The following is an 18,005-nucleotide window of genomic DNA, read 5'->3' as shown; positions in this document are numbered from 1 at the left end:
GATAGTAAACCAAGAAAACAGAAGTAATAGCTTCTACATCCTCCACAATGACCAAATGAATAGCAGGATTTCAATTGATTAACAAACAGATGTGCATGGAAAGGCAGTATGGTACCGTAGAATTAGCAGTGGATTTGTAGTCATTGGTGTTTGGAACAAGTACTGGGATTTGTGTTCCAGTTCCTTCTCTGATACATAGCTGCTATTTATATAGGCCTTAAAGTTTGCCAAAGCTTTACATATGTCATCTCATTTGATCCTCTCAAGAACCCTGAGAGGTAGGCACTATTATTATCATTTTACAAATGAGGAAACTAAGGCCAAAAGGTTAAATAACATGCCCGGGGCCACACATCTACTAAGTATCTGAGACCAGATTTGAACTCAAGTAGATGAGTCTTCCTGACTCCAGTCCCGGTGCTCTATCTACTGTGCTACTCCTAATTTATTCTGTATATATCTTAATTGTACATAGATTTTTGCTTTATTTTTTGTTGGTTGTTTATTTTCCCCACATTGTCTCTTCAACTAGACTGTGAAATCCTTGAGAGCAAAGATTGTTTTCTGACTTTCTTTGTATCCCCAATGCCTGGCACATAGTAGGTGGTTAATAATTTGGTTGTTGACCAACTGACTATACACCGTGGACTTGCAACTCCTTTCCCATTTCTAAGCCTAGATTTCTTATGTGTAAGATGGGATAATATTTACACTACCAATGTACCTCACAGGATTGCTGAAAAGAAATGGCCGTGGATAATTTAAAATGCCATATAAACACACTTTGCTATTATATAAGCTGAGGATTCATTGCCTTGAATATAGTGAATTATAGCCGTTATCTAATCTTATCAACCACCAATAAAACATGGTTTTATTGTCAAATTGTTCTGAATGTGAATGTAGGAATATTTTGGAAAATGACCAATCTTTGTTCATATTACATAATAATAGGCCAAGAAATCCTGAGCCACAATCTGATTATGTCTACTTGCATTAAATTAATAATTTTAAAATTCATTAAAATTTCTAGTTAATTTGTGCAAATATACTCAAAAAAATCTTTCAAGGAAAAATTCTGTGGTGAATAGCTGATAATGAAAAAAATAAATGTTTTTACTTTTAAAGTCCATTTTTTTTTATTACCAAGAAGTTAAAGGGCTGCAAAGACAAGATAGTCAATCCTTTTAAGACAGGTACATCTTTTTGCCCCCCTTTAAGGCATGTCCCTTTGTCCCCCATTTCAGATTAAGGCTTAAAAGAGGAAAATTATTGTTTTGCCATAATAGCTGGCTTCATAGATTCCTAGTATCATCATTTTTAGGTTTCTGCTTTATCCACTAGACCACCCAGATGAGCTTCAAAGCCAGGATATGGTTATGCTTTCACATAACTGGTTGCAATTTTTAAAAATTCCTTTTCTCTGCTATTAGCTGACAGATGAGATTATTACAAGGCATGGCTCATTAATAAATAACACCTAATTAGTCAGAGATTATTCTGTGATTAAGCCTTAATTTTCTGTGCTTCTCATGTAACTATTCAAATTATTCTTTATTTTTTGTTCCTTTTCAGACTGTTTTGGAACGTGCTCTGAATCGTCCCAAAAGGTTACTCAAACAGAAATTGACTCTTGTCTGGCAACAAGTCCCTGATAGACCTGTGACAGCTAAGAGAGATGCCTTAATAAAAGCTCACTCCAGTGGGGGAGAGGATTAGTCATTTATTAAGTGCCTGCTATGTGCTAGGAACTATAATAAGTGCTTTTAAATGTTATCTCATTTCATCCCTACAACAACCCTGAACATTAGGTACTATTGTTATCCCCATTTTACAATTGAGGAAACTGAGGCAAAGGTTAAGTAACTTGACCAGAGCCACACAGCAAGAAGCCATGAGGCTGGATTTGAACTAAGTCTTCATGATTTCAAACCCAGTGCTCTATCTACAGCACCACCTAGGTATTCTTTTAGCACTGATGACCTATTTCAGGAGGCAGTATGCAGATGGCCCAGGTTCAGGTAAAGAAGACCTTTTTGAAGGCAGATGAAGGGCCAGAACCGGAACATGACATCTGTGGGCCCTGGACAATTCAATAAATATTAAGTCATTATTCTCTGCATAGATGATATCATGCTGGATAATGGAGATACAAAGACAAAAAAATGATAATATGAAGAAGCTCATGTTTTACTAAGGGTGGTATGACATGCTCACAAATAAAGTCAATATAATATGAAACTATGTTGGAAGCAATTGAGGGATTAGAAAGAGAGTTCTGGGAAAATTTGAAAGGAGGAGGAGAAACATTTTCAATTGGGATCTCAGGGAAGACTTAGCTGAAAAAGGGTGACCTGACTTGAACCATAAAGGAAGAGAAGTATCCAAAAGGGGAAGATTGATCAATCAGTTGGAAGTAGTCATTACTTTTAAGACTTTCTTCTTCTCTCATAGATACAATATGGACATATAAAAAAATCTATATTATATGCAAAATTTATTTAAAAATAGGGTAATTTGGGTATGGGTGGAAGAAGAGGTTGGGGGTTGCAAAAAGCTTAAGAAGATTTGAAGGAAACTAAAGATTCAAATGTCAGGGATGGAGGACTGACTATGAAAAGTCATGAAAATGGGATTAGTAAAAGTAGTTGCAGCAGTAGTGCTCCAAATTGATTAGAACATGTAGTGCATGAAAAGGAATAATATAAAGGCAGGTTGGGAAAGTACATTTAAGTCAGAATTTACATTACATCTAAATAAGTGTCAAGAATGTTGATGTTATTATAAAGACAACAGTGAGCTACCTGAAGATATCTGAGCTATTGGGTTGCATGATCAAGCCTGTGCCCTAGGAAGATTACTTGACAGTTGCATGAAAAATGAACTAGAGGGGGAGGATATTTGGGGCAAGAGCAATTGGGAGGTTATTATAATAACTATGTGAACTGTGAAGAAGAGCTCAACTGGGGCAATGGTGGTGTTAAATGAAGAAAAGAAGACAAATGGGATGCTATTTTAATAATAATCACTATTTCTTCTTTAGTCATTTCTTCAGTCACGTCCAACTCTTCATAACTCTACTTGGAGTTTTCTTGACAAAGATGCTGGAGTGGTTTGCCATGTCCTTCTCCTGCTCATTTTACAGATGAGGAAATTGAGGCAAACAGGGATAAATGATATGCCCAGGGTCACACAGCTAGTAAGTATCTGAGGTCAGATTTGAACTAGGGATTATGAGTTTTCCTGACTCTGGGCCCAGCCTTCTACCCACTGCACCGCCTAACTGCCTGACTAATTTTTACCAAGTGCTTCATAGATGTTACATAACTTCAGCTCTTCAATGATCATATGAAATAAGTAAGTTGTAGACCAATTGCTGACCTGCATTGGTAGAGAGAGTTTATTATTTACCAGGAGATTATTATACCAATAAAATCACAGGACTAAGCAATCTTCCCCTTACCATCCCTTCTCACTTCCTATCTACCCCACACCCAGATAGGTATTATAATGCCCATTTTGCAGTTAGAGAAACTGAAGCTCAGAGATTAAATAACTTGCCCATAATTACACATCTCACAAGTATTTAAAACAGGGTTTGAACGCAGGTATCCCTGAATCTCAAGTGCAGTACTCCACTATTCCATAAACAGACTCTGGCAACTGATGGGATAAAAGATCATAGATTTAGAACTGGAATTGATCTTAAGGAGAATCGAGTCCAATATGACTTAACAGATGAGGAAACTGAGGCAGATTAGAGGTTAAGTGACTTGCTCAGGGATGCACAGCTAGGAAGTATCTGAGGAAGGATTTGAATCTAGGTCTTCCTGAATCCAAGTCCAGAGCTCTATCCACTCACTACTCCACACTTCCTCTATAAATTGAAATCGGGGGGGGGGGGCAGCTAGGTAGCACAATGGATAGAGCACTGGCCCTGGAGTCAGGAGGCCCTGGGTTCAAATCTGGCATCAGACATAATGCTTCCTAACTGTGTGACTCTGGGCAAGTCACTTAACTCCAATTGCCTCACTCAGAAAAATAAATAAATAAATAAATTGAAATAAAAAAATAAATAAAATTAAATAAATTGAAACCTGGGGAAGTTAAATATCTTGCCTGAAGTCAAAACGGTGATAACCAGGAATGAGATTTGAATTCAGTTTCCATTAGTCAAGAGGCAGTGCTCCTTCTGCCATATTATGCTGCCTCTAATGTGGAGTATGACAGAGAGGGAAGTATCAAAGATGACTCCTGTCAAGGCTGTCAAGGCTGATTGCCTAATCAAGGTTTAAAAATCTGTGCATGTTGTCTGTTGCTGTTCATAAGAGATTTTGAGCTGAGCACAGGTTTGCCATAAAATACCTGTGTAACATGCTGAGGGAATTTGTTTAGAAATTAAAATATGAATAGTATGTATTTCTAAAAATTGATATCAAAAAAACCTCTTTTACACCCCTTTTCCTATCCCCTTAAGGTTTTGAACTCTCAACAGATGCTGCCTACATTTTCTACCCCTTGTTCTTGGCAAAGTAAGTATCATTAAAGCCTCAACCCTCTATACCTCAACCTTATTAGCATTTTGAGGCAATGAGGATGTAAAGAAACATACACACCGTGTTATAAGCAATTAAGAAGTAGAAAAGTTTTCCCCTTCAGAAGTCATGACAACCAGAATTTCAATGTGAGAGTCTTTCAAAGTGGGAGGGGGAAGAGAGGAGGGAAGCAAAACAAGACATAAATTAAAAAAGCATAACTTCCTTCAGAAGCTCTGCTTTCTTTCTATGGTAAGTTAATTCTATTGCTAACTGTATATTTCCAAACTATTTTAGTGTGGCTAGACATTTTAATTGGCCTAATTTAGATAAATACCACAAACCAATACATTTGTCTTGAACACCCTCACAGTCTGCAAATGTCAACCCTTATTGAAAGTGTGTTGGGATTAGGGTGAGAAGTAGAAGCAGAGGGATGATTCAGCACTTGTTCTGGGGATTATATTTTCTCATAGTTGAGTGCTAGATTTCCCTCTCACTCCCCTCACTTTCGCCTGATTCTGTATGCTGCCTGTGTTTTATTGCTGCATTTATCAAATCTGTCTTTGGTAATTCTGAGCACCTGTCTCAGGAGGATCCTTTGCAGAACTATATAAAATAATCTTTAAACAGGGCCCATTTGCAATGCTTAGAAACCTGTCATCTTTTTAGATAACAAGATTATTTATTTCTAAGAAGTTATCTAGAGTGTATTGTGTTACCTTTTGCCCTGAGATGCTTTTTCAAGTCTTTTACCAGGACAAATAGTAGATACTATAGTGAAAGGGAAGTGATTATGCCTCTGACCTATATCAGGTGCTGCACCTACAAGGTATAGGGTGGTCAGTGTCATATCAGTTGACTTTCTGTCGTATATGACGTGGTCCCTATGGTACCTGCCATGGAAATACTTATCATAAATAGTAGTGAAATAAATCAATAAGCTTTCATCTAGACATATGCTCTTTAAATCAGATAGATTCTAAAACACTTGACAAATTCTTCCCCATCTATGCAGTTAAATAAATAGTGAGCACTTTGTTTTAATGCAGCAAGTCATAAAAGTAACTATCATACATATTCTAATACTAAAGTAGAGCTCTAATTTCATTGCTATGAGAATTCCCTCCAACAGTGGAAATTATGAACATTCATGCCTGTCCTCTTGTATGAATCTCATTTTTGTCCTCTGATAAGTTCATCACCAGGGGTCTGTCTGATTTTCCTGATGATCCAAGGATATCAACGGAGTACACAAGCTGGCTATGCCTCATTTTTGTTATTTGACTGAATCACCTCCTTATAGTCTATATCTGTTTTCTGAGGACCTGTCTTTGTAAGTATAAAAAGACTCATCTCCAATAGCACATCAAAGTATTTGGCTATGATAACACATGAAACTATCATCTGTATTTTCTTTATATTATATATGGGAGATCCTTAAGGTATATGATGAATATGTTTGACTAGAATGTGGCCTTGAAAGAGTCCTTGTTCAATTTTTCTTTTCCTTTAAGAACCCAGAATTCCTAGAACTCTGTACCTTTATTTATTCAAATAACTTAGAACAGAAGCTGAAAAACAATGAGTTGAGATGTTAGCTAGATAGACCATTTCTGGATTTTCACAATCTAAATGTTTTTCTTGAAGGTATGTATGGGAGATTGCCTTATGGAAGCACTGAGTACAAACCTGGATACAGAGGGAGAAAAGAACAATTACAGTAAGTGAGAAGTCCCAAACCTCACTATTAGAAGAGAGAAAATGAATCTGAAAGGAAATAGGAAACCACTTTAGGGATCCTAGGAGGGGATTGAAAATCAAAGTGAAGCTAATGGAAAATAATTTTTTGAAACTATATGTAAAAAGGTGTAATAGTAAGTGCAACTCAACATTGATATAGCACTTTTAGGTTTTTTGATGCTCTTTCTTTACAACAACCCTATGAAATAAGTAGAATAAATATTATTTGCTCCATGTTTCAGGTGAAAAAACTAAGACTATAAAATATGGTGACTTGCCTCTAATGACTAAGCCAAAGAAATTCTGTGGCAGGATTTGAACCCGAAACATCTGACTTGAAGTCAAGCACACTGTTTATTAAGATTCCCTATAAATCACTTGGGCTCATTTGGGTTGAAACAATCTCTAGTGGGAGTACTAGAAAATGGCTGAAAAATAAGATTAAGTAAAATCAGTGCCTATGAATTCTTCTATAAGGCAGGGAGAGGGAAATTAAACTTTAAATAATATAGTCACAGAATGGTAAAGTTCCAATGGGATACTATTGCTGAAGAGAGAGTAATAATTTTCAAGAAGCTAAAGAGATATCATTTTTGCCATATTTTTTTTAACCCAAACCACCACCCTCTTCTTTGTATATTATTTTCCTCCCTTACTCCTAGTGTATCACATACTATCTGTAAAGCTCACTCTCTTTTATCTTTCCAATTCAAGTTCTTTATTTTAGAATATTAATCTCTTATTTCAAATTGACCTCAATTTAAAAGTTAGTGGCCAATGGTCAATGAAACCAGAATATCAAATAAACTACCTGAAGTTGTAAGGATGGAAGAGCTAGGTATAGCACCCTATCCATTGTGCCACCCATCTGCCTCAACAAGGGAATTGGACTAGATGATCTCTGAGGTCCCTTCAAGAAAATGAAGTCAGATATAGACATAGAGAATAGACAGGAAGACATGGATCTGTCTCCTGTGGGACAAGAAGACTAGGAAGCTGTCTGGAGAGGACAGGACAGAGAGAACTTCCATAAGCAATATATTGCAAATATATTAAATCAGAACTGGTTTCATATATGATAACAATGCAACAGTGGAGTAAGGCAGAAGGGAAATGCATATCCTTAAGCATATATGAAAGGGAACATAGAACCTGGAGGAATATGGTTCACACCATAACTCACTCTGATGAGGTAAGAGGTTGGCCAGGATCTTTGGGACAGAAATAGGGAGAAAGATAGCAAGAAAGCCCACAGCTTCCCCTTCAGTCCATGCCCACTGGTTCCATTCTACTTCATCTTTCCTCTGAGTCAATGGTAAAGGTGGGAAGAATGGAAACAGGAAGACATGCAGATGTCCTGGTGAAAACACTCCTAGGTACCCATAGGCACTATAGACTCTCTGCAGATCAGCGTTTTGTTTCAGACTTCTTTCACTTCTGTATCTTCATAAGGTAAGGGAAACAAACCTTGTTCGGAGATGGCATATGCTTCCCTTTAGGGATTGCTTTTTCTCTGTGTCTTCAAGCAGCACATGTAGCAGCAAGGATATGATTAGTGGCCTGCGTGCTTAAGAATGTCCAGTGGACAGCTTTCTTTATAATGCATTTGGCCTCATATCAGTCCAGAGCATATGAGAACATATAGGGACTATACAATATTTCTTTCAAATTCAGGAAGCCGATGAAATCATATGGCCTAGTTTAATATAGGTGAAAAGTCACTGAGACCACATTAATCCTCTTAGAAAGTTTTTGAGAGAGTAAAAGTTGATATACAGGTCTCTAGTTGGATCCTAATTTTCATTTCTGTCTTTCCTAGAGGGTCATGATTTCAAATGGAAATCTGTTTAGAAAGCCTATCCAAAGGGTTGACAGAACAGGCCGTGTGTATAGCACTACTGCACATGTTCACAGGCTTTTGCTTTTATAGACTTAAAGGACACCTTGATTAAAAAGTCTGAGTAAGAGAAAGGAGGGCCCCAAAACAGGAGACATGGATCCAAAAGGCAGCCTATTTCATTAGTCCAGGGATGAGGATATAGTCTTAAGAATAGCAAGGAGAAAATGTGACAAATGTTATGGAGAAATCTAAAGATTTGATTAAATAAGATTGAAGGACAGAGGGAAAAGGAATGACAAGTGAATACCCAGGCTGGTGCTTGTTTTCAGCAGTAATTAAAGTGAAACTGGATGGCATTTGAGGAGATGGAAGAGGAAGATGGTTGTGAGAGGGAAAAAAAAATAAAGCTCTGCTAGGAGATATATTTAGTTATTTACTCAACCTCAAATTTCTTCTAATTCATTATTAAAATTATTGCCATATTTCATTCACTTTGTGCTTCTATTTTTAAAATCAGATGACTGAACATGTTATAAAGCCTGAAAATTGTTTTTGTAATTGACTATGAAGGGTGTGTTTATTGCCTACCTGAATGCCTAGCTTTTTAGAAATGATGGGAACCTTGAAAAGAAGTGATCATTCTATCTTAGAAAGCTAAGTGTTGAGAGGATTCTGGGAAGATGGTGGAGTAGGTCAGAAAATTTTCTGCTCTCCAAATTTCTTTGACAAAAAAAGACAGAACACAGCCTCAGAGGCAATGTAGAGCAGCAGAAATAAACAAAAGTTAGGATTAGGAAGTAGTTCTAAGACAACTTGAGAAGACCCCAGGAAAGACCCAACAACCTCCAGGGGTGGAGGTTCAGCCTGAGTGAAGTGCAAATGCCACCAGGTTGACTCTACAGAATCAACAAACAACAAGCCTTGGGGGCAGCTGGGTTGGGAGGCAGCTTCATCCTTAGAAACTGTCATCTCACAGACACTGTGGGGGTCTGATGGTTGAGTAGAAGATTGAATTACCTTTTTCTGTCTAGGGACACCAAGCACAGTTATACTGACCAGATATGTTCCGGGCTGTAGCTGAAGGGGAGAAGGAGCTAGAACACACCAGGTAATAATAGCAGTATCACCTGCTGGCTATAGGCACTTGTAGGTGAATAGGACTGTGGTGGTAGGGGTCTAGCCATGGCTTAGAGGTGGAGAGGAGAGCCAAAGTTTGAGCCCCAAGATAAACCTCAGAAAATAACAATAAGAAGGACCTGAGACTTGGTGCATCATTCCCCTTACCTTGGGACTATAACTTGATTATACTAATTGCTGCTAGGAACAATGAAAACAATAACAACTGAAAATGAATAAGCAAAGGAGAAAGAACCAAACCATAGATAGCTACCATAGGGATACAGAAGATCTGGGTTTATATTCAGAGGAATATAAAAGAGCAAAATAAGCCACTCCTTTCCAATGAGAAACATCAAATGATTCCAAGCATGAAAAGAGTTCTTAGAGGAACTTAAAAAGGACTTTAAAAAATCCAATAAGAGAGATCGATGAAAAATTAGAAAAAAAAAGAGCAATCCAAGAAAATCAAGAAAATTATGAAAAGAAAATCAAACAACTTGAAATAAAGAATCAAAAACTTAAGGAAGAAAATAATTCCCTGAGAACTAGAATTGGGTAATAGAAGCTAATGGCATTCTAAGACACCAAGAAAAAAATAAAAGAAAATCAAAAGAATTAAAAAAAAACAGAAGAGAATGTGAAACATCTCATCAGAAAAACAACTGATCTGGAAAACAGATTGAGGAAAAATAATGTTAGAATCATTAGACTACCTGAAAATTAAGATAAAAAGAAAGAATCTTGGTACAATATTACAAGAAATTATCAAGGAAAATTGCCCTGAAGTTCTAGAACGAGGAGGCAGAGCAAAAATAGAAAAAATCCACCAATCACCACCTGAAAGAGATCCCATGAAGAAAATGTACAGGAATAGAGTAGCATAGCCAAGTTTCAAAGACCCAGGTTAAGGAGAAAATATTGGAAGTAACAAGAAAAAAAATATCCTGAAGTTACAATAAGGATTACAGAAGACCAAATAGTTGCTACATTGAAGGATTAAAGTCTTGGAATACTCTATTTCACAGAAGTAAAGAGCTGGGGTTACAATCAAGGGCAAATTACTCAGCAAATCCTGAGTATGGTCCTGAATGTAATCTTGAATGGAAAAAAAAGTGTATTTAATGAATGGAAAGACTTTCAGGTATTTGTGACAAACACAGCAGAACTTAAAAGGAAAATGCAACATATAACATCCAAGAGAAATATAAGGTAAAAATCAAAGACCAATTATAAGGGACCCAATGAGGTCAAATTGTTTACTTTTTTATATGTGAAAATATCATCATGACTCTTATGACTATCATAATTATTTGGGTATTTTGAAGAAAAGCCTTGGGCTAAATGTTTATGGGGATGAGGTTGTACCTCACACTCTGTCAATTGACAAAAATGACCAGAAATGGAAATAATGTTACAAGGTTTGTTGAATAATAGGCACATTATTACATTACTAGTGGAGCTGTGAGATGTTAAAACTGCCTTGGAAAGCGATTTTGAATAATGCAAATAAAGTGATTAAACTGTCCATATATATGCTTTGAAAAAGAGACTCCATTACTAGGCTTATACCTCAAAGAAACCATAGAAGAAAATCTTCATATATACTAAATATTTATGCTTTTTACGATAGCAAAGAACCGGAAATAAAACAGATAGCCATCAAATAGAAAATAGTTAAACAAATTGCAGTACATGAATGTAATGGAATATTACTATGGTGAATAAAATTATGTGTCTGACAAATACAGAGAAGCATGGGAAGATCTGTATGAACTGATAAAGGGTGAAGCAGAGCCAAGAAAACAATATACATAATTACACAATGTAAATGGCGAGAACAACTTCACACCACCAAATCAATAGAGAATGTAACAAAATTACAAAGAACAAGCAAAACTTGATTCAAAGAAGAGATATGAGAGGATACTACCAACCACCCCTTCCTGAAAGTGGGAAATTCACAGGTGTTATACATTGCACAGGTTTTGGGACTTTTTCACTGTATTGATCAATTACCTTTATGTTTTTCTTTCCTCTCTAAAAATATTATTTCTTCAATGAGATCTCTCTGGGGGGTGGGAGGAGAATACTTGAGAAAACTATGATGATGTAAGAAATAGACCTCATCAATAAAAATCTTATTTTTAAAAAATTGAAATATGTTTATAGGGGAAGTCAGTACAGGGAGAATGAGAATTCTTAAGAATGTAATTCTGAAGGGAAAATAAAATAACAATGAAGAAGAAAAGAAGGAGGGTTCTAGAGAATTTGTTTTGGAGACATAGTGAGCTCATTTGCCCACTTAGATTTAAATGTAACATTTCAATTTTATACAGTTCTTTTAATTCTTCTTTATATATTAAATGTTTGTTTTTATTGATAGTTATCAACTCAATAAAAAAAGTAAAGTTTTTAAAGGCATACTCAGAAGATGGAAGCAGGGGAAATTAATCCCTAAAAAACACAAAACAAAACAAAACAAAACAAAAACATGGCACAGTTCTGTAAGAAGAGTGGCAGGAGTCCCAAAGCTCGGAATGAACTGAGGGTGCTGAAGAATACTTAAGACAACAAAAACAGTCTTTAAAATTATATATTGAAAACAGAAGGTTCAAAGGAAGGATCAGACTTCTGCTTGAAGGACAATAATAATTGGGGGAAAATGCAAAACTACTCACATTTCCTTTTGCTTCTGTTTTCTCTCTCAAGAGAGGCAGCATAACATATTTAATAGAGAGTTGACCTCCAAGCCAGGAAAACCTGGTTTTAAGTTTCACTTCTATAACCTATTGGCTGTGTGACACTGGGGAAGCATTTAATATGTCAGTGCCCTAGGCAACAATCCTCTAAGAGTATAATTTGCAGGGAAGTTGCTATCATTAGTAGATGGACTTTTCTTACCTGAGAGTTCCCTATATGAAGAGAAGAACCATTCCAGTTCCTATTCCCTTTACCCCAAAGTGACCTGCTTTTGTATTGGGAAGTATAGAACATGTGAGATGGCTAGAACAAAGGTAAAGACATGAGTGGTAAAGTGTCTTGTATTTGAGGAACAAGAAAAGACCACTTTGACTGGATCACAGAGTATGAGGGGAAAGGAGAGGAAGAGTAATTAACAATGTGGCTTGAAAGAAAGATTTGGCCTAGGTTGTGAAGAGTTTTAAAAACTAAACAGAAAAGTTCACATTTTATCCCAGAGGCAATAGGGAACTAATTCAGTTAACTGAGCAGAGTCAAATTTGCATTTAAGGAAATTAATTTTGGTAGAATTGTGGAAAATGGACTATGTTAGTGAGAGACTTGAGGCAAAAAGATAGATTATGAGGCTTTTGTAATAATCTAAGCAAGAGGGATAAAGGCCTGAGGTAAGGAGACAACTGTGTGAGTATTGAGAAGGGGTCAGATTAAACAGATATTGTAGAGGTAGAAATGCCAAGATTTGACAATTGTTGGGGATATGGAGAGGAAAGAGTTAAAGATAACACTTAGGTTATTAGGTAACTCCATCATCTATCTTCTTATCTGTACATCAACCATCCCTCAAATTCTGTCCTTTCCAGTACAAAAAACTGTTCACTTTGAATGAAAAGGATAGGGACTGGAACCATTGATTCCTTCGATATAAGGAACTCTCAGGTAAGTAAAGTCCCTCCACCAATGAAGATGAGCAACTTCTCTTTAAATTATGCTTATCTTAGAGGACTGCCACCTACAGCACTGTTGCCAATATATTTCAAAAACAAGATTTGAATGTGTGCTTGGGACTCAGGAGATTGAAAGAGTGGTAGTGTTTTCCACAGAAATAGGGAACTTTGCAAAAGTGACAGGTTTGAGGGGAAAGAAATTGAGCATGGGATCAGAACAATGATCAGAATATGGCTCCTTTCTATCTCTGTATCCCCAGTGCAAAGCACAGTATGTGGCATGTTGTTGGTGCTTAATACATTAGTAATTGATTGATTAAAAGCCTCTTATGCCAGTTTTTATTAAAAGAACCGTGTGTCTAGAACTGGAAGTGATGTCAGCAGCCACATAACACAAAGTCTTCATTTTACAGCAAAAGAAATTGATGTCAGGAAAGCTCAAAAGAACCAGGAGAGGTGTAGTTACATGCTTGATTTTTATTTGTTTTTGTTTGAATCACCAGAAGAAAAACTGGAAGACTTTATAGTCTCTACTTTATTTGTTATTGTCTGCTCTAGAAAATTGTTTGCAAGTTTTTGCTTGTTTCAATCTCACATTTTCAATGCACAATGAGTAAATCATTCTCACAGATACCACAGAGATGAGAAACAAGATATATAGTTTACTGGCTACTAATATCCCTATAACTGTATTTCTAGATGTCAAAAACATTGTTCATCTTATTTTCCCAATCATTTGGTTTCTCCTCTTTCAGATATCTTCAAAACTGATTCTTTAATTCTTTCAAAATGATGTCATCTACAAAATGGCTTTTATAAACTAATAGAATCTCAGACTTGGAAGTTCATTTAGTTAACATATCCCTGCATAGGAATCCCCTCTATAATATTCCTGAGAAGTGGGCATCCAAGTTTCAACTAGAAAGCCTGGAGAATTTGCTACTTTCATCTTCTGTGAGTACCTTATCTAGTTCAGTGGCTCTTTTTGAATTTTTGTTTCCTGTAATGGCATTTCCAACATATTGCATTTCTCTAGACTGGCTTCTTGATTTGGTGCAGATGGAACTAAATGGCTTCCAAGCTTCATTCCAGTTCTTATGCCCTGAGATTTTGTGATATTATGATTCTATTTGCTCATGTAGTGCATTGGTAGTGAGCAAGACATTAAAATCTAAATGTCATGTTTTCATTGTTTGTTTGTTTGTTTTTTATTAAGGGAGCAGAAGCTAGTAAATCATCTACTTAAAATAATAATCTTGATTTTGATTCCTGGCAAAATTCTAGATTATAATGATGTAGCACAATAAAAGCAAGCACTCTTTGACAAAAACATCTGGGAAAATTGGAAAAGAGTATGGCAGAAACTAGGCATAGAGCAAAATCTCATACCATATACCAAAATAAAGTCAAAATAGGTTCATGATTTAGATATAAAGACTGATACTACAAGCAAACTGGGAGAGCAAGGAATAGCTTACCTGTCAAATCTATGTAGAACAGAAAAATTCATGACTAAACAAGAGGTAGAAAGCATTATGAAAAAGCAAAACGGATAATTATGATTACATTAAATTGAAAAGTTTTTGAACAACAACAAAAAAAACACAATGTGACTAAAATTAGAAGGAAGGTAGAAAATTGGGAAACAATTTTTACAACCGGTCTCTCTGATAAGGGCCTCATTTCTAAAATATATAGAGAATTAAGTTAAATTTGTAAGAATACAAGCCATTCCCCAATTGATAAATGGTCAAAGGATATGAAGAAATTAAAGACATCTTTAGTCATATGAAAAAATGCTCTAAATCACTATTGATTACAGAAATGCAAGTCAAAACAACTCTGAGGTACCACATCACACCTATCAGATTGGCCAACATGACAAAACAGGAAAATGATAAATGTTGGAGATGTGGGAAAATTAGAACACTGATGTGAAATGATTCAACCATTTTGAAGAACAATTTGGAACTATGCCCAAAGAGCTACAAAAATGTGCATTCCCTTTGACCCAGCAATAGGTCTAGGGCTATATCCCAAAGAGATCATACAAATGGGAAAAGGACCCACATGTACAAAAATATTCATAGCAGCTATTTTTGTGGTGGCAAAGAATTGGAAATTGAGAGGATGCCCATCAATTGGGGAATGGCTGAGCAAGTTGTGGTATATGAATGTAATGGAATACAATTGTGCTATAAGAAATGATGAACAGGCTGACTTCAGAAAAACCTGGAAAGACTTGTAAGGTGATGCTGAGTGAAATAAGCAGAACCAAGAGAATGTTGTACAGAATAACAGCCACATTGTGTGATGACTAATATTGATAAACTTAACCCTTTCCAGCAATACAAGGATCTAAGACATCTCCAGAGGCCTTGTGATGGAAAATGCTATCCACATCCAAAGAAAGAACTATGAATTACTGTTTTTTTTTCTGTTAAGTTTTGTTTCCTCTTTCTGATGGTTCCTCCTGTTGGTTTTAATTTTTACTTACAACACCACTAATGTGAAAATATGTTTAATAGGAATGTAAATGTATAGCCTATATCAGATTGTGCACCATCTTGGGGAGGGTGGTGGGGAGGAAGGGGGAGAAAAAATTTTAAACTCAAAAGCATATGGAAGTGATTGTTGATAAATCAAAATAAATTAATAAAATTAAAACAAAAACAATAAGAGCAAGCATAAAATAGTATTTGTCAAGTATCAAAGTCAAGCATATAGTTTTCAGGTTCCCCTTTTCCCTTTGTTGAACACTGGGACATTTTCCCTTTTTTGGTCATGCAGCAACTGTCCCTTTTTCTATAATCTTTCAATGATCACTAACAGCAGCTCAGTAGTCAATTTACCAGTTTTTCCAGAATACTGATATAGTACATCCAAGCACAGTGACTTGTTTTCATTTAGGGATCTTAGATTGTCCTTACTCCTTCCTCTTTTTTCTTGGCTTTTAAACCCCATATCAATTTTTTTTTGTCCTTTCCTTTCTAGTCCTGAGTTCATTCTTCTTGGCTGCAAAAATATTTAAAGTAAAATAACAACAAAAATAAGACTGTCTCAAGTATTTCTGCCTTTTATGTATCATCCATTTTCAGTGTTACTGATATCTTCTTGATCACCATATTTGGGACAGCCATTGTTTTGCTTTTGTCTCTATTTCAACTCATTCTATTCTTTTATATATATTGGAATGCAATTGCTCAATGCTTCCCAAGTAATGATTTTATCCTTTATTGATCTTCTTTCACCCAATATAACTTAAAAAAGGCCTTCCCAACCCCTCTTCCTTTTAGCATTCCTTACAGACTCTACTGCTTCTGAAGTTTATCACTCCTTTAACAGAAACACACCAGTTTTTTGAATTAATTTGCCATTATCTGCTATCACTTCCATCTTCTTTCTATATGTGCCTTTTAAATAACTAAGTCGTTTTATCTATTCCTTGTCCACCTTCATGAAAAGCTTTCATCCTTTTTTAAAGTGTACTTTCTAAGAGAATAGTCATGCTCTTCTCCAAATTTCTGTCATTTACACTTCAACAACCAGAATGACTACTTGATTTCTTCTCAGGTACCTGGGGCTAATTTCTTGGAATCTGAAAATAAAAACTAATGGTGAATTTTCCATCCCAATTGCAAGACCAAAGGACAACAGGCCAGTGCTCCAATGTATTGGGGCTGCCAACCTACTCTGAGTTCTTTCAGTATTCAACTTCAAGGACAATTCATGATTTGTTGCTTCATCACTACCTGGTTGCGATTCTCTGTAAAATAAGCCTTTATATATTTCAAGATGAATAGTAATTTTTGCTGTACTTTGGTATTTAAATCAAAACGAACCTCACAGCATCTTAGCTTCAAATTCAGTGATTTCAGTAGCCAAATAAAACTTGAAGATATGCCCTAGAAATTGAGATTTGGGTAGATGGTATTGAGTAGATAATGAGAAAGAAGAAGGAAAGGCACAATGCATTTTCTTAGGTATTGAGGCAATTTGCTCAAACCCTTCCCCTTTCTTTCTAGAGAAGACATGAGATACTAAAGCAACAACAACTGGAATTTCTGTTGAGTCTATTTTTGCCACTTGTTGTCCTTCAGTCGTTTCAGTTGTGTCAACTCTTTGTGATCTCTTTCAGGGTTTTCTTGGCAAAGATACTGGAATGCTTTGCCATTTCCTTCTCCGGCTAATTTTACAGATGAAGAAACTGTGACAAACAGGGTTAAGTGACTTTTCTAGGATAACACAGCTAGTAAGTATCTGGGGTTAGATTTGAACTCATAAAGATGAGTCTTCCTCACTCCAGGCCTGGCACTCTATCCACAATGCCACTTAGCTATACATTTAATGGAAATACTGATCATCAAAAGAATTTTAACAGGGGTTCATAAAACCACAGATTTAGAGTTGGAATGAACCAAAGAAGTCACCTAGTTCAAGCACTTTATTTTATAGATAAGGAAACTCAGGCCCAGAGATATTAAGTGATTTGCTTCAAGTCATAAAAGTAATAAACCTCAGAAGTGGGATAAGAACTCTAGTCTCTTGTCTTCAGAATCAGTAATCTTTCTACTTTACTGCTCTATCTCCCTATGTATACTTTTTTCTCACTTACTGAAAAATGGTGCAGGCAAAAGAGCCTGAGGACTGCTCACGTTAGCCTGCTGAATTCTTAAAGGTTTCTAGCTCCCTTTGTTCTTCTGAATATTGTGCAGTTAGGCAATGTTCAGAAATCATTCAGATCAGTCTGCAATCTTGGCAGAGACGACCAGTCCCTGATTGTACTTCATCTACATGTTGTGCCCTTTCTCAGATCAGTACAAAAGAAATCTAGATGATTATCCAAGGTAGGCACATGTTCTAACTTTGATTTTAACATTACATTTTATTCTAGTAAATATAATTTCCTATATGAGTTTTGTCTCTTCCCCCATAAAAAGAACCCATGAGAATAATTAAGGCCTGTCTTGCTATAAGCAAATTAATGTAGTTCCTTTCTACTTTTTAAGAAAAAAGAGTAATAAATTAAAGGAGAGGGGAGAAAATGAAGGGAAATGCCAAATAGTTGAATGAATACAAGACCACAAAAAAAGAGAGACCATGATGAGCACAAGTCTTAGGAAT

At 36.0% G+C, this 18,005-nt stretch overlaps 1 long non-coding RNA gene across 9 annotated transcripts in view; it reads left to right on the top strand.

Moving 5' to 3' along the window:
• Nucleotides 1-18,005, top strand: part of LOC110208828 (uncharacterized) — a 78,778-nt gene that overhangs the window by 42,012 nt on the left and 18,761 nt on the right. For 5 of the 9 annotated variants that reach the window (XR_013486953.1, XR_013486950.1, XR_002324660.2 and 2 more), the window contains 7 exons: nt 1,576-3,199; nt 4,478-4,532; nt 5,733-5,871; nt 6,186-6,258; nt 9,150-9,226; nt 13,637-13,835; nt 17,020-17,133. This is a non-coding gene — a long non-coding RNA (uncharacterized LOC110208828). The remainder of the gene's footprint in view (nt 1-1,575; nt 3,200-4,477; nt 4,533-5,732; nt 5,872-6,185; nt 6,259-9,149; nt 9,227-13,636; nt 13,836-17,019; nt 17,134-18,005) is intronic. The other 4 variants (XR_013486949.1, XR_002324653.2, XR_013486951.1 and 1 more) reach the window with 4 other exon arrangements.

The sequence above is a fragment of the Phascolarctos cinereus genome, unplaced genomic scaffold (assembly GCF_003287225.1).
Source record: "Phascolarctos cinereus isolate Bilbo 61053 unplaced genomic scaffold, phaCin_HiC Scaffold_5;HRSCAF=322, whole genome shotgun sequence".
Classification (NCBI taxonomy): Eukaryota; Metazoa; Chordata; class Mammalia; order Diprotodontia; family Phascolarctidae; genus Phascolarctos; species Phascolarctos cinereus.
This window is presented reverse-complemented; position numbering and strand designations above follow the sequence as displayed.